Source organism: Lynx canadensis, chromosome A1, assembly GCF_007474595.2.
Source record: "Lynx canadensis isolate LIC74 chromosome A1, mLynCan4.pri.v2, whole genome shotgun sequence".
Classification (NCBI taxonomy): Eukaryota; Metazoa; Chordata; class Mammalia; order Carnivora; family Felidae; genus Lynx; species Lynx canadensis.
The window spans coordinates 155,883,241-155,907,505 of record NC_044303.2 but is presented as its reverse complement, the minus strand read 5'-3'; the positions used below and the strand labels follow the sequence as shown (position 1 = coordinate 155,907,505).

Below are 24,265 nucleotides of genomic sequence, written 5' to 3'. Positions count from 1 at the left end.
TGGTGAGTTCAAGCCGTGTGTCGGGTTCTGTGCTGACAGCTCAGAACCTGGAGCCTGCTTCTGATTCTGTGTCTCCCTCTCTCTCTCTGCCTCTCCCACTCACACTGTCTCTCTCTCTCTCTGTCTCAAAAATAAATAAACATTAAAAAAATAAAAAGCACAAAAACAAAACTTCTGATCACCCTTAAAATGAAAACCTAGGAGTAGGAGGACTGTTGAAATTATAGAAAACATCAGTGACATGGCATGTCAGTGTGTATGAGTATGTGATAGGAGATAAGAAAAGCTCTACAATCTAAATTACTCTCCTTTTTTAAAAAAAGACTATAGTTCTCTTTCTGATTTTTGAAAGCCTGATCTGATTATTCATGTATGCCAAACAAATTATGTGGTACTTACTATGTTCCAGCCATGATGCCACCATTGAGGGTACAATGATGAGTTTGACACACCATCTTCAAGGAGATTGCCATCTAGTTGAGAGATAAATATACAGATGATTTTAATACTGTGTATTAAATGCGGAAACATGAGTAAGCACACAGGAAAAACATCTAACCCTACTTTGGGGGTAGAGAAGGCTTCCTGGAAGAGAGAATAATCTAAGTCATGAAGAAGAGGAGTTTTAAACCAGACAAAAAGCCAGGATGAAGCTCATCTGAATTTTCAGCGCAATCAGCATAATTTACCTGAACTAAGTGTGTTTAATATCCGGCATTTAAAAAGAAAAGAGACCTGTTTATTGAGTGCCATGAATCAAAAAGAAAAGATAGATGTGAGACCAATCACCCATCCCAAGCCTAGTCACAAGAAGGCAATGTTTGCTTGCAGCCTGAACATCGTCTTCATCAGAATAAATGTGGCTGGCAACCAATAATAATGAGAAATAACACAAGTGGGGAAGTTTGTATACAAGACATGAAAGAACATTGTTTCAAAACTTCCACAGTCCATTAGAAATTATAAGGGGTAGTTATAGCATAGAGAGCAGATAAAGAATGAAAATGAACTTCATTAAAAGTTTAATAATGGGTATATCAAAATGAATAAGAACAACAGTAATGCTTACAATGTACAGATGTTTGTATGTACAGGAGCTGTGGCTTTTGGGCAATTTGGAAAATAATGAAATGAAAAATGACTTCTTATGAACAAAGGTGATACAGGGGTAAAAAACACAATCGTTATAAAAATGGCCCTTTTTTAGAAATTAGGAAAAACGTAAGTAAAAAAAAAAGATGTTGAATGGAAAACAATCTATAATTTTAATCTCTGTGGACCTGGTATGAGAATAGGTGCAGCTAACTTGAGGAGGAAAGCTTGTTGACAAAAGGAACAATTTAGGCGGCATATAAACAGGCTCTGTCCCAGAGAAAGAGTGAAACGTCAGTGGTGGTGGGAATAAAGCAACAGAAGAATATAATTGAATGACCACTTATAATAGTCGTTACTCTCTGAGATGGGATGAGAAGAGCAGCCAGATCTAGTGCTCCACAACACGAGGTGGTTGGCTGAGTCAGGAAGAAGTGTTAATGTAGTTGGTGTAGCCTTGCTTAGCTGTGCAGGGACCCTCTCTGTTCCAGGTATTATCTATTGCTGTCTGCAGAATTCAGACATGGAAGGGCCAGTGGTGTGCTGGCCTTTAGAACATTCTGTATTTTACTTACCATTGTAAATGCTTAGAAAATATGCAGGAAATACAGACATGTTGGTATTTCAGTAGAGTAATGATCACGTCTGTCTTTTGGTTGGTGTTTTCATTTAAATCCTGAGGGCTAGTGATGATTTCCCAGTCACATATTTTATTAAAAGGATTGACTGTATCTGACATTTTTGATTCTCTTAATGGACTGGATTTTAAACACTGGAACCACAATTCTGCCCAGTGAAAAGCACAGGTGTTCTGACAAGTAATAACAAATAAGGTATAGTATTTTTATTTTGTAAAGTAGTGTGCATACATATAGTACCTGCAAGGATCTGGAATATAAGGCTGATTTAACAGCAATCAAATTTTAGTAGAATTTACTTGATTGTTATATCTTCCTTTTCAGCTGGAATATGGTATGTTAAAGATCAGACAGATTACTCATTCTGAGAACAAAGACTTTTGAAAGCTGTCAGCTAACTGACAGTTATGATGAGCATTTATTTCAAGCTTATAAAACATATTAATCAAACTTGTTCACAGCATGGTGGTCTAAAGAGGGTTATTTTCTTTTTGAGAGATACTTTGAATAGCTGGAGAGCACTGGTAACATGAATACAAAGCTACAGTGTTGTTGTTGTTGTTTTTTCTTCAAAGTGAGTTAATACTTTTCTCAGGCTTAAAGAAGGAAACATACTGCAGGAATGTGTTTATTACAAGACTATTTGCAAAAGACCTATGCACCATTCATTGAACCTTGAAAAAACACTTGAAAATATGGGTTGCATTTGCAAACTTCAGTGTATGACATGGAAAGCTGGCAAGCTGCCTGGCTTCTACTTAAAGGATTGTCATTCTGGGAAAAATAAATTTCTCTAACTAGACAAAAGTCAATGTTTTCATGTTTTACTGCAATCAAACTGATAGAGCTGACAATTTAATGTCTCAACACTTAAAATATCTGTGGATAATCAGTTACCTCAATCAATCATAAACACAAATCCTTCTATTTTCGAAGCTTGTGTCTGTGACTGAGATGTAAAACAGTTTGGTGAGCCCCTTCCCCCACAACACCTCATCATCTATCCCCCCCCCCCCGACCTTCCCAATATTCCTGATTTGTCTTTAGCTATGCAGATATTTATACATGTTATGCATCTGGAAATAACTTTTAACAACTCAAGTGTGATCAAATTTAGAAACTTTTCTTTCACTGTCCTGTTTTATTTAATTTTTATGGGTAGTTTATAGACTGTATGCCTGTCAGAAAAATGTGGAAGTGTGCTGGCATTCCAGTTGAAGACATCATTACGAGTGAAAAAAGTGCTCAAGGCTTTTTCAAAGTGGGTGCTGAAACATACATTTCCTTTTTCTGACTCCAGGGGATGCTGGTAGCTGCCCCAAACAGACAGGTATCTTGGGGTCAAATGGTGGTGTGCTGGCCCCGTAGGATTTCCTGGCAAGCACACTGAATGGCTCACTTCTGGGAAACTAATCATAATGATGATGATGATAAAGCAAGGGAGGCACTGACAACAACATAAAAAGCTGCCTGAGGAATTGGATTCCAGGTTGCTCTACACTTGGCAGAGCTGACAGGTTCAGTTCACTAAGCTTTGGTATTGATAATGACGGGAAACTTCAGACAGTTTTAGAAATCTGTTTCTATTAAGACATGTCATGGTGTTTCTGCAACTCAAGAACAAGTTTACTGGGGCACACTATTCTTTCAACATTGAGGTGAGTGGTTTTACATCCCTACCAGATAATTACTTGGAGCACTCAATAAGCCAAATTCCTTGCTTCAAGTATTCTTCTATAAATTTTTTTGTATATGGTGTATATGTGGCTATATGTATATATAGACATATACATTCACTACCACTGCCTCCTTTTTGTTTCTTTGATTATCTGGGGCTTTGCAATCAAACTGAGTAGAATTTTAGGACCCTTGGGGCAGCATCCTTTGGTTCTGTGTCAGGCTACGTTGGAAAACAATCAATCTTGCTCTTACACTCACTTGGCGGAAGTGCCACGACACGGATTGTGCAGTGCTTTGCTCTTGCCATGAAGCCTGGGTGACAAAAGTTTTTACAAGAAGCTGACTGTATTTGGGGTTATGAATATGCAATGACTCTCATTAGTATTGAAGCGCCAGAGCAGGGGCTGACATCCCCCGCCACTTTGAGCTGCTGCAGAATCGGCTAATGAATTGTCTTGCTCCTTCACGCACACAGTCTGCTGTTGTGGCTCCTAAGTTCCAAGGGGAGTTGCCCAGTTTGTGAAGACCATTGACTGTAGAAATCACTTGTCAAGAACTACTCTTGATTTTGTGAAATCATGTTTAGACAGAGCTTAGACTGTCAAAACAGGAAAGTGCTGAACTTTGCATAAGGTGATACCATGAGTAGGAAAATTTAGAAAGGGACATGACAAGGTATATATGTTCTCATATACACCACTGTGTACAGATATGCTTCCATTCTGGATCATTGTACAGGAAGTGTATCTATATATAGGTGAAATCAAATCCATAGAAATCTGACATTCTTTTGGTTTGTCTATTACCCTTCCAAATAGAACAAACAGATGATAGAAAATTTCCAAAATGAATAGGGTTGAAATACAAAGCTATTCCATCAACTCTTTACCATATTCTTTCTTTCTTTTTTATTCCTGGGCCTCTGCCAAACGTTTTGCAGCTCATACACATACCATCTTTCATGAATAAGTTACTGATAAGGATATGTTTCTAGCCACTGATTAAGATATCTGAGCTGATTTGTAGTGTGTAAGAAGATGCAAAAGTGCGCAGAAACCATTTAGAACAGGCCCTTTTCAATAGCATAAATTAAATGTGTTTTTCCACACCCCTCCTCCCTTGAAATTTCCTTTCAACTAACTGGGGAACTTCTGTGGCTTGCTGCAGATTGTAAAGAATGGATTGAATTGAAACGGATAATATATGCTAAAAGGTAAGGGATATGTTGTAAGCTGTGCAAATAAGGCAACAAACAAAGAGTAAGTCCTTACATTAGGTGCTTGCCCTACAGTCATTTATTTTATCTGCAATGTAAAGGCATCCTTTGCAAGAAAGCAGGTACGTTACTTTTGTAGAGTTTTTAGGAGGTAGTGTTATTATAATATTTGTTTGATGCATTGCTGGAAACAAGAAAAAACTAAAGCCCAAGAACATACACGTAGAAGAGTACCAAGTATGAGTATAGCTTAAAATAAATGCAGTCTGACAAAAGTGGCTCAAGTATCATACATCAAACACTTGTTACCTCTGCTGGCCTTAGTGACTGCACATGACTAAGAACAAATCAGTGATAAAATCTCAAGAAAGATGAAACCAGTCTGGACCTTTGTAAAGACCATCAGTCATTCTACAAAGCTGTAATATTATTTCTTCAAGTAATCTTTGGCTTCCTATTTACTGGACGTAATATACCCTTTACTTCTAAATCAAAGCCACCAAGGGACATTTTTTTCTTTTTCTGGTTTTAATTGGATACATCTTAGAACCAATGAGATCTGATCAGATGACAATGAACTGAATTATTCAGTTGCATTCGTAAATGTGCATTCTTGTACTTCACTATCAGCATAGGTCTTAAAAACTTCATGTTTAAAATTTTTTTTAATGTTTATTTATTTTTGAGAGAGAGAGCGTGCGCGCGTGTGCGCGCGCACGAGGTGGGGAGGGGCAGAGAGAGCATAGAGCTGTCTCTGTCAGTACAGAGCTTGATGCGGGGCTCGAACTCAGGAACCATAAGATCATGACCTGAGCCAAAGTTGGGTGCTTAACTCACTGAGCCATCCAGGCACCCCAAAAACTGTGTTTTAAAGTGCCTGTATAATCAGAAGTAAAAGACCTTTATAATTACAAGCACTTTCTTATTTAGGCCTTTTTCCTAGGTATCCAAGCATTTTTCATCACAAGGCAAGGTTTACCTGGGTACCTCAAAATAAGCAAATTCCACGTTCAACTCATACAGAATACACTAAGATTTTAAAATATAAAAGTGGAAACAGATCAGCTGAAATAATTATATCTAAGCATAAAGTATTCAAATTTATTGGAAATATTAACCAATATCTGTTCCTATGAATATGAGAATCATAAGTGAAATATTTTAGTTTTAATTGCAACTACGGTGGTTTTGATTTGACTCTGTAATTAACATCTGCATTCTAGACTTTGTGATACTTTGAAAACATTATTTATGGAAGGTTTGTCCAAATATAATTTGGTGCTTATTGCTTTTATCAAATGTTGAATGAAATAAAATGCAAAAACTTGTGCTTCTGAGAGTTGTGTTGATAATCATTTATTGTATCTCCTTTTCTAAACACAACCACAATACAGTTGTAACAGCAGGCAAGGCAATGTTAGGTTGTTTCTATTCATACCTGCAATAGAATTTGAGCCATCAAAAAGAATGAAATTATGCCATTTGCGTTGACATGAATGGAGCTAGAGTGTATTATGCTAATTGAAATAAGTCAGAGAAAGACAAATACCATATGATTTCACTTATACATGGAATTTAAGAAACAAAAAAGATGAACATAGGGGAAGGGGAAAAAAAGAGGGAAGCAAACCATAAGACACTCAACTATAGAGAACAAACAGGGTTGATGGAGGTGGGTGTGGGATGGGCTAAATGGGTGATGGTGGGCATTAAGGAGGGCACTTGTGGTGAACACTGGGTGTTATATATGTAAGTGATGAATTGAAATATGTAAGTGATGAATCACTAAATTCTACTTCTAAAACCAATTATTACCCTATGTGTTAACTAGAATTTAAATGAAAACTTGAAACAAACCCATAAGGGAACAGCAAATATACATAAGAATTTAGGCAATCATTTGATTCATAGTTTTGTGAATTGGACCAAGAATTGGAGTATTTTATAGCAGACCAAGCCCAGGAAATTAGAGACACATGCTTCCTCCAGCTTATCTCTACCCCCCCCCCCCATATCTTCTTCCCTCCCATACATATACTCACCTCACAGTGGGGAGGGAGGAGAATGAGAGAGGTGTTCAGCTTTTGATGAGTTTACCTAAAATTTTGCCTGAAGAAGCTATTTTAATTTAAACATTTATGTAACTTTGAACATATATGTAAGTTTTGTGCTTTGTGGCTTGATACTATTTTCATTTTGATTTACATGTGGATGAAGGCACCATATTTTTTCAGTCTTGAAGGTCTCTAGAGGTCTTAATCTGAACTTGAACGTACCAGTGAATTTACCCTAAGCAAACGCTTATACATTTTCTTGCCAGTTATAAATGAACATTTGTTGAGTACAGTCAGGGTGCTGGGAGTGGGGAGAAGTGGATTAGGAAAATACAGAAAGTACAATCCTGGGTACCAGGAAGTTTACGGTATAGCTGATATGAAAGATTGCAGGGGAAAGATGGAGATTCTTTTACAGGGCTAGGTATCAACAAATATAGATTGATTTAGTGAACAATAAGTATATAAGTGTTTCAGAGCTGCCATTGAGATGTGAGAACATCCTCAGGAGGGCTAACTGTAGAGACATCTTACAAGAGTCAAGTTTCTACTTGGATTTTGGAAGTTTAAAGATTTTATTAAAATGTATTAAATTTGCCTTTACTTTGAAACAGGACTTCAGTGTTTGTAAAACTCACTTTATATTGGTTTCACTGGTACCATTTCCTTTAGAAGTGATATAATTTGAAGTTTAGAATCATGTGTTTGTAATTTGCTTTTCATTTTTCTCTCTTAAAAAATTGTATCCATAGGGAGAAAAAAACTTGTTTACCGCAACTACTCCTTTTAAGTGTAAAAACTAAAAGAGTGAGGGAATATGCATTAAAAGATTAGGATAACATCATTTTTTTTTTCAACGTTTATTTATTTTTGGGACAGAGAGAGACAGAGCATGAACAGGGGAGGGGCAGAGAGAGAGGGAGACACAGAATTGGACGCAGGCTCCAGGCTCCGAGCTATCAGCCCAGAGCCCGATGCGGGGCTCGAACTCACGGACCGCGAGATCGTGACCTGGCTGAAGTCGGACGCTTAACCGACTGCGCCACCCAGGCGCCCCTAGGATAACATCATTTTGAACAACCTCTTTTCTTCCTTAGCTTTTCACTCAGTAATATTACCTAAGTAAATGTATAAATGTTGATTCCATATTGATGCCCAGCAAAATAGAGATTCCTAAGTCCAGTATCATCAGAGATAGCTTCGCATTCCTTGGGGAGGGGGATCTTTTATTCCCTGATTGGGTACCCTGCAACGTGACGTAACTAATTACTAGCTGCAGTTCTGACTGTCAGTAACATTGTGAAATTGTTTACTTACTTACCCTTTACTTACTTTCACACTCTTCTTACCCCTCTCCCACTCTACTCAGATGTCCATGAAGTCTGGAGGTTACCCCCTCCCAGGTGACCTGCTTTTCTTACAGGAGCCCCTGGGGTTTGATGAGTGTTAGGTGTATGACAGGCACTGTGCTAGTTGCTTCACATAATTTATTGCAATACAGATAACTATGGATGTAAAAAACGTACTGCAGAGAAATGCAAGAAATGAATAGCATCACACAAGTAGCCAGGTTTTCAATCCGTTTCAGACTCCAAAGCCTGTGTTGTTTGTACTACAGCAAAACATTTTAAAACCTAGAATAATCTGTGCTGCAAGTTCAGGTTTTGTGCTGGTCACAAAGGAAAATTGCTTCTGGCTGGGAACATTGCCCTGGTGCCCTTCAAATTAGATGAGGTGGATCTAATTAGTCCTACTAACTTATAAGGCCAGTTTTATATAGTTGCACCTTAAGTTGTTTAAATGTAGGCTTATTTGAGGGAGATGTTAATCTTTGTTTTGAATTTATTCAGTTCAATTCAATTTAGTGAACACTTACGAATGCCTGTTCTTTGCTAGTCACTGTGCTAGATGCTGGTGGTACAAAGACCGTCTATTTAGGGAGACATTATAACATTGTAATACAATTTATTGAATGCTATAATAGAGGCGTATGCAAGGGATCATGGGAGCATAGGAGGGAATAATTAATTTGAGGAAAGATGTCATTAAATGCTGTATTTGATCAGAGCCTTGAAGGTCAAGAAATAAAAATTTGCCAAAAGGACAGAAAGAGGTTGATAATTTATTTCAGGTGATGGGACCAGCCTGTGCACATGTGTGAATATGCCTGGTGTGTTTAGGATACGACAAGAGTGGTAGATTGAACGATGGTCAAAAATTCTTCCTTTTCCTGCATCTGACTCCTGGCAAAATGATATTGAAGATTCTGCCATTAAGAAGTGGAATCTGTTTCCTCATCACTGAATTTGGTTGACCATGTGACTTGCCTTGGCCAATGGATGTTAGCAAACGTGAAACCAGCAGAGACTTAAAAAGTGCTTGTGCACTAGGGATTCTGTGCTTGGAATTCCAAAGACTATACTGTGACTGAGCCCAGGTTATCTTGCTGGAGGATAAAGTAGCCACCTGCAGGAAACAGAGTCTCTGGCTGACAGTCCGCTAACCACTGGAGATGTGAGTGAGATCATCTTGGACTATCTCGCTGATCCACCATTTGCCCATAGCCACATGGGAGAGTCCAGGAAAAATCTGTTGTCAGCCCAGACGGAATGACCCAGCTTATTTGCACAGTTAAGAACTAAATAAAATGTTGTGTTAGCCACTAGGTTTGGAGTGTTTTGCTGTGCAGCAAAGCTGATACACAGAGGGTCTGAATAGAGTGCAGAGAATGTGGGAAGAGGCAGTGACTGATGATGAAGAGGAATGTAACATCTGCAACATCATGTTGAGAAGTTTAGATCTATTTTACAGGACCAAACTTCCCAAACTTCACGGATTAATGTACCACTTTGATGTCTTTAAAAAATGTCTACCTACTACATGAACTAGAATTTTATTTAAGTTTTCTGATTTTTTTTTAAGTTTATTTATTTTGAGAGAGAGAGAACACTCTTGCAGGTGGGGAGGGGCAGAGAGCAAGGGAGACAGAGAATCCCAAGCAGTCTCCACTGCTGTCCCCGTAGCCCTGTAGTCCCTCCTTCACATATGGTAAGATCATGACCCGAGCCAAAATCAAGAGTCAGATGCTTAACCAACTGAGCCACCAAGGTGCACCAAATTGTCTGATTTGTATATCAAAATTTATTTTAAAAACAAACTTAATATTAAAACCCCAGTTTGATGTGTTATTTCTGAAACTTAAAATATAAATATTTAAAATGTTGTCTGTGTGCTATCAAAAATCATCTTGTATATTGTGAGGGCTCCATTCTAGTATTTCCTGCTTTAATCAGTATGAACCAGCAGCATGTGGAGAAAAAATGGAAGTAGGGAGGGGCTGCAGTTGGGAGGAGTGAGGAGGCTATTGCAGAGGTCCAGGTAGGATATGGCATATGGTAGACAGACTTAAGATGTGTTCTGGAAGTGACAGGACCTGGTGACAGATTTGATGTATGTGGGATGAGAATGGGGACTGTAAACTATCCACTGAATGGATACTATTAAGAAAGGGAAGAGAAAAAAAAAAAAAAAAAAGAAATAGATATGATGTTGCACCAAGTTTGAGTTAGTAAATCATTTGAAAACAGAGGTCCCTGAGGCATTTATATATGTGAGTCTAAACTTAAAATGTTATTTTTGAAGTCATCAGCATGTAGGTGATAGGTAGTTGAAGTCACAGAAGTAAATGAGATAAAGAGGAAGAGTTTAGTATAGAAATCTTTGGCTTTTTTTTTTATCCCCAAATTCTTAAGGCATATGATTTATCCCAGAAATAGTTCACTAGAAACCATTCACTAGAAGTAGTGAGTGGTTCATATAGGTAAAGATTCTCAGATAGGGGTAGAAGGTATCGTGTAGTTTGAAAAAAATGAAGAACAACCCTTAGGTAATTTTGATACATTACCCTTCACCCCTTGATGATTTAGAGTGAAATGAGGACACTGCTGAGGAAGAGGACAGAATGGTCTGAGAGGTATACCTCTTCAAGAGGGACAGGACTTTTATAGAGGCGAAGAAACTTTAAGATGAAGGGCTAAGCCATGACACTAAATTCAGCAGAGAAATCCAGTAGTTTGTGGATCATTTTTTAATCAGATCTGGCTCATCAAAGTATAGTACTTGGGATATAATAGGAGCATAGTAAATGTTTAGGTGGACGATTCATGTAGAACCGCTCTATGTTTGAAACATTCCATGAGCCTTAAATAATCAAGTCAGACGGGATTTGTAATTATACTGTTTTGGGCTCTAAAATCAATGTGGATTTAAATTTTGTTTCTCTGTCCATGGTCGTCGTCTTCGAAGAGTTCTCACTTGGGCACCATTGTCCTGATCTTAGTGCAAAGGAATATCTGAGCTTGTTTTCAGGAGATGATGAGAGTCAACATTTTTGTTATGGTCACTTCACACATGGGCCTCCTAACCTTTGCCACCCATGGTTCCCAGAAGTAAGTTATTTGCCTTATGATGGTTTGGGTTGACAGGGTGAAGATCTGTGACGGGCAGAATTGGAATGTCATCTGCCTGTGTGGTTCTCAGGTAGTGCTCAGAGTCATATCAGGTTTTAAAATGATCGTTATTATTTTTTGAATGACATAAATTTCTGCCAGGCTTTCCCTGAATCTCAGGAAAGGCCCCAGATCAGGGCAGTTTCCTCAGACCATGATTTGGTGCCTGTGCATCTTGCTTAGAGCTTGCTCAGCAGCACACACTGGTTTGACATCTGGCAGTCACGACTCCTGTGAGATTGGCTTCCCCACAAATGTGCCCTGAAAGCATCCCTGCTGTGCCCCTTCTGTCCAAGTGTAAACACATCACAGGAAATGTACAAATAAAGGCCCAACTTTTCTGGAAGGAATCAGGATCCCCTTACCCAGCTGGAACCCTGGGGTTTGGTGTCCAGCTTCAGGAAATCTGACCAGCCATTTGGGTAGAGGCTGTTGTCTTGTGGCACCTTTGTCCCTTTCTCCTTCTGATTTCCCATGTGCTATCCATACCCTCTGTTCTAAGTCATTCAGCTGAGGAAGATTGCTTCAGGACCTTTAAAATGTGAAATAAGGGTTGTCTTTCATTGTAGATTCATTAGTGCAGCTGGATTTAGTTATTTACAGTTGTAGATTTGGCATTGCATTTGGTGGGGTAGGGGACTCTTAAAAATAATTGAAGCAGTCTAAAGCTAAATCTGCAAATAAGTGAATGTTCACTTCCACTTATTTTCATATGAAGATAAAAATATGAAAATGATTAAAATAGGTACATGACAAGGAAGTTAAGATATCTGTGTAAAGGAAGAAGGCCTTTTCACTTTTCCCTTGCTGTCTTCCCGGTTTCATTTTTTTTTTTTTTTTTTTTTTTGCTCCAGCCTAATGAATGCGTCTTAAGTAAAAATACACACACTCTCTGTGCTTTCTATCTGCCTCCTACCACAAATATCAGCTCAGCTCCTCTTTCAGATCCACTTCAAGGAAACACAGACTTGAAAACTCTCCTGCATGGTTTTGTCTGAACTGGCTGCCATTCTGCAGCACACGCTGGATCCAGTTGCTGAAGTGGGGGAACCTGAGAGGTGCGTGGGCTGGCAAGAGTGACCATTTAGGCGCGTGAGTCAAGTGGGCCTGCGTGAAAGGATGTAGGTAAGCCCGAAGCTAATGGGAAAAATAGGGGGTCGTCACTAATTTTGATGTGGGGAAATCTTCTGCGTGCCAGGGTATTTGAATATTTGGCAAACAGCTGGCTGGGCTCTGGGAGAGTGCCTCTTGATTCGCCTCGTCAGATGTTCAAAGATAAAATGAGGCAGCCGGCGCGCCAGCACATAGCTCATAGCCCTGCAGTCAGTTTTGAATTTAGATTTGAATTGTGATATCAATGTCATGGTGGCACATGCTTTGAGAAAGTACTTATATAGAATAATTGAAAGATTCAGTGTGAAGCTTCTGAAAGCCATAATTTAAAGTCCCAGAAGCCTCCATATTACTTTCACCATTAAAATTTAAAGTGACAGAAGCCCAATTATGTATGGTTATTTTCTTAAATAAAATCATATTTCTAACCCGACTGAAAGATTCATTGCTGCCCACTAATCTCTGTCAGGAGAACCAATCTCAGTTGCATTCAGTGTCGGCAGCAAAGATGGTTCCCTTTATCTTAGGGACCGTGAAGTGACACTGAGGAAGCAGAAGTGGAAGCCCTCTGTGGAGGAGCTGGACTTGAGACGGCTGATTTGCACTATGATCACCTTTATGGATCCTTTCTGGTGCCAGCTTCCACACTTAATGCAGTATAACTTTAATAGCAGTCGACAAACCCAAGTAAGGGCTGTAGCACACAGTTTGCAAAACCTGAATGACGTCAAAAACTGTTAAGAGGGGGCAGCTGGTTGTAAAGCTGAATCTCACAGCAGAATGGAGACTGGAATATAACTTTAAAACCTGGTAAAGAGTATAACTTTGGGGACTATTGAAAGATATGAAGCTTTTCCCTCTTTTATGAATTCATGGAAATCGATCTACCAGAAGCCTCTTTACCTGAAGACTCAGTTTGCCAGAAAGGCATATATGGCCACTGACAACGTGGCATAAAAATAGATCCGTGGGAATATAGCACCATGTCCCGTGCAGAAATTTTAGTTTCTATCAGTCAAAAGTTTGGAGCCAGACTTTTAGACTATGCATCTTTCCACCAATTTCTTTGGTCTGTTTGATTTTACTTTATAGTGTGTTGTGATTTGGAAACAAGGTTGTGATGGTAGCCAGAATTGTGATGAAAAATTGCACAAGGCTAGTCAAGCTTAAACCATTGTTATTTATGAGAAACTTTATTCCTCAGGGTTCCCAGGGACAAAGGAGCATGTGAATCAACTAATATTATGTTGCACAATGTTGAATGATATCAAGAGTATATGTACATCAATACTAATCTAAGCAATGTCTTATAAATTATACATCACAATTTCTCAAAAGTTTCACAGTATGATAAAACATTTACAAGTACATCTTGGTTCTGCTAAGTGTTGTTATGACTTTAGCACAACCAGCCCTGTGGCAGTTTGCAAGTTCAATTTTTGTTGCCTGGCATTGGCCATAGATTCTTTCTACCCTTGTACAGAACTGGTATCATGCTGTGAATTCAACTTCCCTTCCTTCATCTCTGCCTCAAAATCACTGTGGCTTTTCCTGTTCTTTCCCTTTTATTCATGTCTCAGTGAGAGGCATTCACCTTCACTTGTGTCCATGATTCTGTCACTGTGCTTAGACTCTTCCGCTTTCCACATTTGACATTTTGTTGGCCTCTTCCTTAAAAATAAAAAAATTCCTTCCCTATATTCCCTACTCTGTTTTCTGTCTTTATTCTTGACTTCTTTCTTGCCTTTGCTTTCGCACCATTTGCTCTTTCACCTGTTGTAGTCTACGTTTGGCCACTATAGGCGCTACTCTCTCAAGGACTACTGTCTCTGTAGGGCACAGTGACTTACCTAATTGGTAAATTTGGGGTGGATAAGTAGTCCAGCTTAGCCTCCTGCCACTCTCCTTCTACTTGAGAAGGGCCTGCCTACCAGGAACCTACATTCTCCCAGAGGAAGGAAGCCCACCCCAGACCAGCACTGTGGAGATGGACTAATTCTGTAGTTAAGAAAACTAGGCTTGTCTGGCTTTTATCTCCTCTATGCTGGTTGCAGTCTGTAACAATGGTTATATTCTCATCTGTTTTATTTTTGTATTTTTTCTTGTTCACAACCCACGAGAAGAAGGAAGTCTCAGTTTGGGAGAATTGCTTAGAAACCTAAATAAATGAAATAGTATGTACAAGTAGAAAGTTAGTTTTCCTTCCCAATCTCATTTTCCAGAGGCTTGGCTTCTCTCTCTTTCTCTCTCTGCACTTTTGAAGATAGCAAAAAAGTTGCCGTCTGTAAGCCAAGAAGCTGGCCCTTACCAAGAGCTAAATCTGTTGGCACCTTGATCTTGGACTTCCCAGCTTCCACAGCTGTGGAAATGTATGTCTGTTGTTTCAGTCACCCAGTCTGTGGTAGTTTGTTATCGCAGCCCAAGCTGAGTAATTCTTCCTGATTTTTCTATGCATATGCAAATGTATGTATAAGTTTATAATAGAAAAATTTTACCTGAATGTCACATAACAGAAATATACATAGCTATATATTTATCTCTATATATTGTATCTCTCTAAAATGGGTATTTCTATTTCATATAATCTCTTTACACATACATTTATTTGTATACATACACACTTGTATTTTTTCCAAAAATAGTAGCACACTATCTATACATTTTGTTCTGCACCTTCCTCTTTTCACTAACACATTTTTACATCAGTAAATAGAGACCTGTATTATTATTTTTAGTGGCTGCACAGTATTCTCCAGTTTAAATGGTCTTTAGTAAACCATTCTTCAACTGCTGGCCATTTAGATCCTTTTACACTTTTGAGGTTATAAACAATGCTTCAGTGAACATGGTACTGTTTTTATTTTTGTGAATTCATGCTAGTATTTCTGTAGGAAAGATTTCTAGAGCTGGTATTGCTGGGTATCTCATAAGATTTAATTGATTAGTAATGATCAGACACTCAGGTTGGGAAGAATTCTGAGAGAGCTCAGAGTTTATCCCACACTTCCAGGAAGGTTGTTTTTTCTCGCCCTGACTTTGAAAAGTACAGAGAATGAGACTCCATATTCTTTCCAGTAATGCCTTCCAGTGACTTGAAATTGAAATAGACTGTCAAAGAAATAATGGTCTGGACAAGAGAGTTGAAAGTGGAAGACTAAATCCTAAGGCCCTTTGGTGGGCCTGTTTTGCAAAGCAACCAAGCAATGCCAGATAGAGGATTGTAAGAGCTACGGCAGTCTGATATTTGGATACGTGGACCTCTTGAGTCCAGCCAGACTACAAGTGATCTTAAAAATCTGGTTCCACTACCTACCTCGCAGTGCATCAGGCCTGAAAGAATAGTTGGGCTGTCTTTCACCCGGATTGTTTTGCTTCTGTCCCAAGGCTATTTCTATTGCACAGAGGCATTTGATAGCTCATTTACAAGCTGACCTAAAGAAAACAAAACAAACAAAACAAAACCGGATGCAACTGGAGAGAGCTGTGGCATCCTTCCTGCTTCAGGTAGCTCCCTGCAAAGCAGGTAGATTTGTTTGGAATCTTTGCAATGCTGTGATGACTCTAAGTGGGAAAATACTGTGTATTAGGATTTGGCTGTCAGAGCAGACATATGCTTGACTGTCACAACTTGTACATTTTTCCCATTCAGGGTGTACATGGTTACATGTCTTTGTTAGAAACACGTGCAGTGTGGGTAGCAAAGATGACCATGTTAAACATCCAGGAATTTTCATTTAATGTGCATATTTATACAATACTACAGAAAGGACTAGGGCGGCTTGGCTATGTTACATCATTTCCCTGCTAACCAAAGAGATTTGAAATGGACTTTTAATTATTATTACCGATTTGCTATGGCTGTATTCCTTAATATGAACATCTGATTAGGATTAATTTTCTTTAATTGATGAATAGAGCACTTAAAATTGTAGAGTTGAATGTGTTGTTACATGTTGGCATATGTGTGTACTGTATGTTGGCATATGAGGTATGACTTTTTGCTGAAATACAAATTACAGACACTTAACTGTTTTAGTTTTAAGGTCACTGTTCTTTCTCCGCCTTTGTGTGGCCTTTTACATTTGTTAATGGAGATAGAGCGGGGCTAAGTGACTATTAAACTCTTTTCTATATACAGTAAAACCCATTAACATGGACCTTACTAAATTTGGAATTTATGATAATTAGAGAGGGCTGGGTTAAAGTTTACTTTTGCATTGTCTCTGAACCAAATCTTTGCTGAGCTAATAAATAGCATAATACAATTAAAGGGGAATGGCATTATCGTTTTATAAAGCAAGCTTTTCAGGCAGTCTAGAGAAGTAACGCGGGATGGAATGAGGTAGTGTGGCAAAAAGGCATAGTGCAGAAGGAGCCACTTTCTATCTGCGTGACCTTGGGCAAATTACTTAGGTTCTCTGAGTATCTTTTCCCTCACCTGTAAATGGAGATAGTTTACCTAATTTATGGAGCTGTTATGAGGGTTAGATTGAATGTATATAGAAAGCGTCTGGTGTGAGTACATACTTAATGAGTTGCAGGTAATTACCACCTACCTAAAATAATTGGTGAGCTAATTTTAAACACTTCTCATTTTTTCACTGAAGCGGTGTTCCACATGTTAGGGTTTTGGAACACTAATCTGAAATACTGCTTTACTTTTATTATTGATTGAAGGAACCCCCCAGCAGTTTGATGTGGCGGTAAAGAACATGAGCTTTGGAGTCAGACAAACTCAGGTTTGAAAGTATTTCTGTAATGCATTAGCTACGTGGCTTTAGGCAAGTTACTTAATATCTCTCAGGTTTTATTTTCTAATTTGTAAAAATGGGATGAGAATACCTGCTCCAGGACTTTTATGAGGACTCAATGAGATAGTGCATGTAAAGCGTTCAGCCTACTGATTTTCATGTGGTAACCTCTCAAAATATCACCTGTTGCTATTATCGTGATCTTTTTGACAACCATCCATTCTTTAGGCTTTTTAATTAATTCAGACTCGTTTTCTTCAATTAACCTAATTAACTCATTTCACTTTTGATATAATCTCCATTTTAAATGTGGATTTTAAGTACATAAGTAAAAAATTATAGAGGCAAAATGGCTATAAATAGGTAGGGTGAAAGAGGAAAGAATAATATTTTAAAAGTGGGAGCGCAAGGCCTTAAGTTAGACTTAAGTTACTGAATAGTCAATTTTGTGCATAATATTTGTGTCCTTTATGAGAGGTCTTTATATTAGAAGGAAATCAAATTGTGTGTGTGTGTGTGTGTGTGTGTGTGGGTGTGTGTGTGTGTGTGGTAGACAGTGTGGACTGGTCACCAGCTCCTGCCATTCACTGGAGAGAGAAGCATTGAAATCCATGTTCAGTTTTATTTTCATCTTGCTTTCCTTGTATGTTTCATAGGCTGTATGGATGAGAAATGTAAGCACTATAATGTCCTGCATGGAGACAGTAATCTATCCTCCCCTTAATGACAGGCTTACACAGTTTGTCGGAATCCATCACCTCAACAGATCAGACTGAATTACTTCAGTGACTGGCAAATGGGTGGCACTCATGGTGAAGTGAAAGCAGCCAGGTGTGTGTGTTTATTAAGTGCTCTTCAATAGAAAAAAGTGGGTTTTACTGAAATCTCTCTCATCCATGCTATTTTTGCAGAGGCAAGAAGCGCCCATCTTCCTTTGGGAAAACAGAAGAATGATTTTTCTTAAGATTCTGAAATACTGAAATACAAATTCACAACCATAAACGTGTTATAAAAATCAGGTTTTTGGGGCACCCTGGGTGGCTCAGTCGGTTAAGCGTCTGACTTCAGCTCAGGTCATGATCTGACCATCCGTCACTCAGTCCAACCGGACTCAGTCCGTGAGTTCGAGCCCCACATTGGGCTCTGTGCTGACAGCTCAGACCCTGGATCCTGCTTCGGATTCTTCCCTCTCTCTGCCTGTCCCCTGCTCATGCTCTGTCTCTCTCTGTCTCAAAAAAAAAAATCAGTTTTTTTTCCCCCACATCGTATACATGCACAGTGGAACCTTGTAATAAAAACTAGAACCAATAATGTTGGGGCTATGTGCCTTTGAATTTCCAGGGATGCCCAATTTAGGCAGATGATTTTTGAAAGTGAAGTCAGTTCATTAAGTTGGCAACCAGTGGTTTAACATATATGAACTTTCATAAAACTAAGTTCACAAGTCAGAAAAAACCTTCTGTAAGACCAGGTTTATTAAGATTTGGGTCAGAAAAAGCGATCACTCTAATGTACACCATGTTGATTAGTTGCATTATTCATATCTTTATTGGAAGTACCTAATGGTTTGTTGTTAAGGTGTGGCATTATGTGTCTAGATTTGGCATATCAATAGGAACAGCAATAATAATTAATTTTTATTGGATTCTTACTGTGTGCCGACACTGTGATAGAAGCTGGGGCTATAATGGGAAGCAAAAAAAAAAAAAAAAGATACAATCTCATGTTGGTAACAACCTGTGAAATAGGTATAGACACAAACAAGGCCATAGAATTTAAATAATTTGTCCCTGGTTTGATAGGTCATAAGTGGCAGGGCTAGAAATACCGTGCTGTATTTGCTATAGCAAACTAACTTTTGCTTTGGTTAAGAGACTCCAAACAAGCTAGAAAGAGCTCCCTGACATGGTGGAGGTGCCATACCAGCTTTGGACTGCTTATGCTTATACTGTCAAGGAGGGGAGAAATAAACTTCTGTCTTACTACTCAGCTATCCCTGGGTGTTGGCTTCATTCATATGTCTGAAGATGTATAATCATTCTTTAAAATTTTTTAGGTTTATTTATTTATTTTGAGAGAGACACAGAGAGTGAGTGGGGAGAGGCAGAGAGAGTGGGGGTGTGAGAGGACCCTAAGCAGGCTCTGCACTATCACCACAGAGCCCCAACTGGGGCTCAGACTCATGAACCATGAGATCATGACCTGAGCTGAAACCAACGGATGCTTAACCAGCTGAGCCACCCAGGTACCCCATAATCATTCTTTTTAAAGGCATTTCCTAGATGTTGCACTTCTAACTCATACTCACATCCTACTAGCTATACCTATCTGCCAGGAAAATATATTTTTGTAGCCATGTACCTCTCAAAATTTAGGGGTTCTAGTAATGAAGGAAAAAGGAAAGAATGGGTATTAGAGGATAGTTGGCAGTCTCTGTGTCATATGCCAATTACGAACATTGTTTCGAAATAAAATTTTCACCACAGGCTTAGACAATGACAGATGAGCTCAAGGCTTTGGGATATGCCTACGTCCATTATCCATTTCTTTCCAAGTAGTATATCAAAGTTATGTATGTATGTGTGTGTATGTATGTATGTATGTATATGAATGTATACAGTGCATGTATAATATATTTAAATATAATATGTGAGATATCATAAATATTACATGATTCTACAGTGGACTCTGGTCATCTGCAATTGCTAATTCAAAATTTCACAAGAGAAGAGCCCCCCTGCCCAGCTCTCAAACCTAATGCAGTCTCTGATGAACTCAGTTGCCCATATGGAGCTGCTTGGAAATATTGTGTCTTGCTCACAGATAGACCTCCATGGTCCTTTTTCCTGGGTCCAGCTCTTTAGGTCCTACTTTACTAGTGACTAAGAGAAAAACAAAAAAAGAAAAATAGAAGTTAAGTTAGAGCTGGTCTTATTAGTCTGCCGTAGGCCTTATCTAGAGGAAGTGTTATTGAGGAGCATCTCCCAAGTGAAAGGCAGTTCTATACCTGTTTTGCCTCACTGGCCATGTGGAAGTGGAGAGAAGCAATCTAAAGAGAGTGAGAATCACAAGAGATGAACTCCAAAGACGCCACGGCCTACAGAAGTCAGAACTTTTAACCTTTTTTCTGCATAGACCAATAGCTTCGCTGCCTACTAAGAGGCTTGTTTGAATCCAGTGACTTGATTCAGTCTCTTGCCTCTTTTCCTCCATGGGAATGAGGCTGGGGAGTGGAGTAAGGGTAGAGAGCATGTGGAAGTGGAACTTTGCTGTCCTTCTAGAGATCAACATCAAGTACTTTGAAGGCACCATAACAAATACAGGACATGGCCTTTATCCCACTTTTCTTTTTTTTTTTTTAATTAAAATTTTTTTTAATGTTTATTTATTTTTGAGAGAGACAGAGACAGAGACAGAATGCGAGTGGGTTAGGGCAGAGAGAGAGGGAGACGCAGAATCCAAAGCAGGCTCCAGGTTCCGAGCTGTCAGCACAGAGCCCGACGCGGGGCTCGAACTCACAAGCTGTGAGATCATGACCTGAGCCGAAGTCGGTTGCTCAACTGATTGAGCCACCCAGGAACCCCTGTATCCCACTTTTCAAAGAATTAATTGTCTGGGAGCTAATAGATATGAAACATTTGGTGAAGATTAAGTAGTTGAACTGTGTGTTATTGATTATTCCAGAAGAACCCAGGTAAGAGATAAGTCAATGTGGATTTGTTTCTTGGGGAAAGCTTTTTAGATCATGTCACAAGTGAGGTGCCAAAGGATGAAAGGAACTAATTAAGAAGGCAGAAAAGAGGGGGTGATGCATAATGAGCTTAGAGGTCAGTGCATCTGTGTGCCTGAAGCAGAGACTTCATTTTGGAGACCAGAGAGTGAAGTAGAATAGGAAAGTAGGGTACTTCAGAATTCAGGCAGGAGTTAACCTGTAGGTAGTCATGTAAGTTGTTTTTTTTTTTTTTTTTTTAATTAAGTTAATGTTAACCTCTTTTAAGTTTTTATGGAATGAAGGGAGGATAAATTAGGAAATTGAATGAATGAATAAATATAAAGACATTGTAGATATTATAAAAACTAGCCTCTTAAGTAGAATTTGTGTAGGCTGAGAAGACAGGGTTTCTATGCAGTATCTCAGTGACATAGATTGCCAGGGAATAAGAGAAGTCAAGGCTAGGTGTATCAGGGACTGGAGTCTGCCTGCACTAGGGTTAGCCCGCAGTCTAGTCCACAGTGAACAAGAGGAAGTGATGATCTTAGGGTTGGGTCATGAAAGAAACTGAGGAGATCCAATTCAGCAGGAGACTTGGTTAACTAGAATGTAGACAGCAGGTGAGATTGAGTCAGGAATGGTGGTGTCATGGCAGGGAGCAATCTAATCGTAGCTGGATCCCAGCCAGCAGCTGGAGTTCTGGAATAGAATCTGGGGAAGTGTAGTGTCATGGCCCTAGTCAAGTAGGTTTAAGTTCAGGGCAAGGCACATGGTATTGAAGGAAAGAGGGAAACTAGTCAAGGTAAAAGCCAGCTCCAAAGATTGGGCCAACATGTCTAGAAGAAGCAGGGAAATGGAGAAATGATGAAGCCGTGTAAACTCAGTGCAATTCATTGCACTTGTGGCCAAGGAAGGAATACGGTTCCTGCTATCTGGTGGGCTGAGGTTGCTTCTCTTTTGCTTGCCTGATGAGGATGGGTTGAAGGTCACAGCTGGGCTGAGCCTCTTTAGTAGAGACTTCAGGGGACCGAGCTCAGACAGATCTTGGAGCAAATGGCTGCAGTGGAGGCCCAGTGGAGGTAGCATCACCTGGAAGGAATTGAGACTAGAGCAGAGGAGATGTAGGCATAGCTAGGAGCCTGTCATATGCCAGGCAGAGGAGATCAGGTCTTGACAAAGGGGTAGGGAGGATTTAGTAGAAATTCAGAAGTAAAGGGCACTGCAAAAGACATTTCAAATTAAGAAGATGTTTCAGTGACAAGTTTGATATAATGGGTAGAGAAGGAAAAACCTAAAATGATTCCAGGCTGATATTAAATGCTCATATAGTATGACATTTTTGTTCATGAGCTGGAGGGTGCTTTAAGCACATTACTTTGCGCCTGCTTTTTTAAAAACCCAAATAAATAAAGTAAATTAGTGAATAAATGTGTTAAGGCTAAGCTTACTTGTGTGTTTGTTGGCTTTACATCTCAACTGCAGTGGGTCTGCAGTGGGACATTTTAGAGAGAAATAGCCCTTGAGCATGTGAATGTTTCTTGCAAAGATGGTTTTCTTTCCTGTTCTAAGATAGCGTTAGTAAGGTGCATGTGCCTGAGTATGACTGAAAAGCCTAAGGTGGGGCCTACCTGTATCTGTCTGCTGCTATCAAGGGGCCTTGTCTGCCGGAGGTGACCTTTGAAGTGTTTACGCTTCTTTTACTTACCTGGTTAGTTCAGAGCCTTTGCTGAATAAAGAGTGCTCCTCCCCAGCCTGATTGCTTCACAGCAGGAGGCTGTCTGCAGCTGTGATTTCCTGGCCATCCACTTTGGTGCCACCTGATGGGACACAGGCATGGACAAAAATTTACTATTCATTAAGGGATAGGGCTCGGCACCTCAGGAGGGGTTTATTCCTGTTTATGGAGGCAAGGGAAGAAAATGCAGATTCCTTACCTGGATAGGGACATTTTGTTTTCAAAATGTATAGATATGTGGTGTTTCTGATTTTATTAGGGCTCGGATCTGCACCTGGGTGGCATGGGTTTCAAAGTCATTATTTAAGGTAAGGAAAGATAACTTCAAACAGCATTATCACCAAAGATCTTGGTTGTATTTTTGAAAGTTTGAGCTAAATAATTGTAGTGATCACCAAAAGACCAACTGCTGTACTTCTGAAAAGTTGCTCTTAGAAAGGCTTGGATTAATCATTTGTTTCCATTTTGTTCACAGATGTACTGTCTGTAGGACAGGGGTAGACTGAATACCTGCTTCACTGAATACCTGCTTCACATCACCTTTCACATTTTCTTATTGGAAAGACAGCCGTTGGAGAATCATCTTGTTACCATCAGCAAAAATGCAAACAAATCAAGACATTAAGAATGCCACAGTGGCCAGCAGTTAATGATGCCAGTGTTACACAAGCTTCGGCAAAGTTTTCAAGACAGTGTGCCTCACTAGCCATAAATCAGGAAAGATTGAACTTATCCTTTTTTGTCTCAGCTGTTCCTTAAATCAATGCAACCCCTCCAAATTAATGTGAATTGAAACATGCATTGTCTTTTCAGCTTAATTGAGTACTTACTATGTGTGAATCACTGCACAAAATAGGGGAGGGAAAATGAGGGAGACAATTAGGATGTGTTTCCTGCCTTCAATGGATTTACAATTAGTTTCAGGGCACTTTTTTTCTTCTGCTCTTAATTAAGTGTGTCCCTAAGATAGAAAACAAATGAATGGAAAAGTGTATTCTGCAAGTATTTTAAATCCCTTTAATAAAACACAAAACAAAACAAAACAAAACAAAATAATCTAATGTGGGCAACTCAGGACATCTTCCATTTTTTTAGAGTTTCAATAGGTAGGATTTATTTCATTGATTTTATAAATATTCAGTAGATGTTAGAGATATTAACACATTATAGTTGGAGTTAATTGAATTAAATTCTTTTTTTTCCCCTTTAGGTGTAGATTGTCTGTTGGAAAAGTATATTGTGTTTGTACATTTCTTGCAGAGTAGGTAGATGAATTACATCTGTTGTCTCTGTAGGCCTCTACCTTCTGTGCCCTAGGGGCCTGACATTCTGAGTAAGTTATTAGCGTGGGGAAGGGAAGATTTGGATCAAACTTGGGAAAGCTCATGGACCCAAGATAGGGCAGGGAAGGAGCAAAACAGACCTAGGCAGTGACTCTGTAGGAAAACTTGGCTGTTTTAGTATTCATTGTGTTGTCTTCTATGTTCCAAAATTACTGTACAGTTTTTTCAAAAATTTATTTCTGATCTGAGAATAAGTCATGATTTTTCCAATGTTAAGGCACTAATATGACTGCAGACACCAGACATTTTATGTAGTGTATGTAACACATTTTAGTATGTACGAACCAACAATAGACATGTCTTTGTCTTCAGTAGTGTCCATCTGAATTGAAAATGTGCCAGCTTTTTTTTTCTTAAAATCATTATCAACAGACTTCTTAATTAAGCTGCCAATACATACTGCCAATAGCACTATGTGCCCTT

General features: G+C 39.1%; 1 long non-coding RNA gene across 1 annotated transcript in view; it reads left to right on the top strand.

Moving 5' to 3' along the window:
* LOC115520403 overlaps positions 1-23,555 on the top strand; it is a 52,843-nt gene extending 29,288 nt beyond the window's left edge. The window contains exons 2-3 of the long non-coding RNA XR_004343795.1: positions 12,134-12,313; positions 22,975-23,555. This is a non-coding gene — a long non-coding RNA (uncharacterized LOC115520403). The remainder of the gene's footprint in view (positions 1-12,133; positions 12,314-22,974) is intronic.
* Positions 23,556-24,265: the final 710 nt, after the last annotated feature.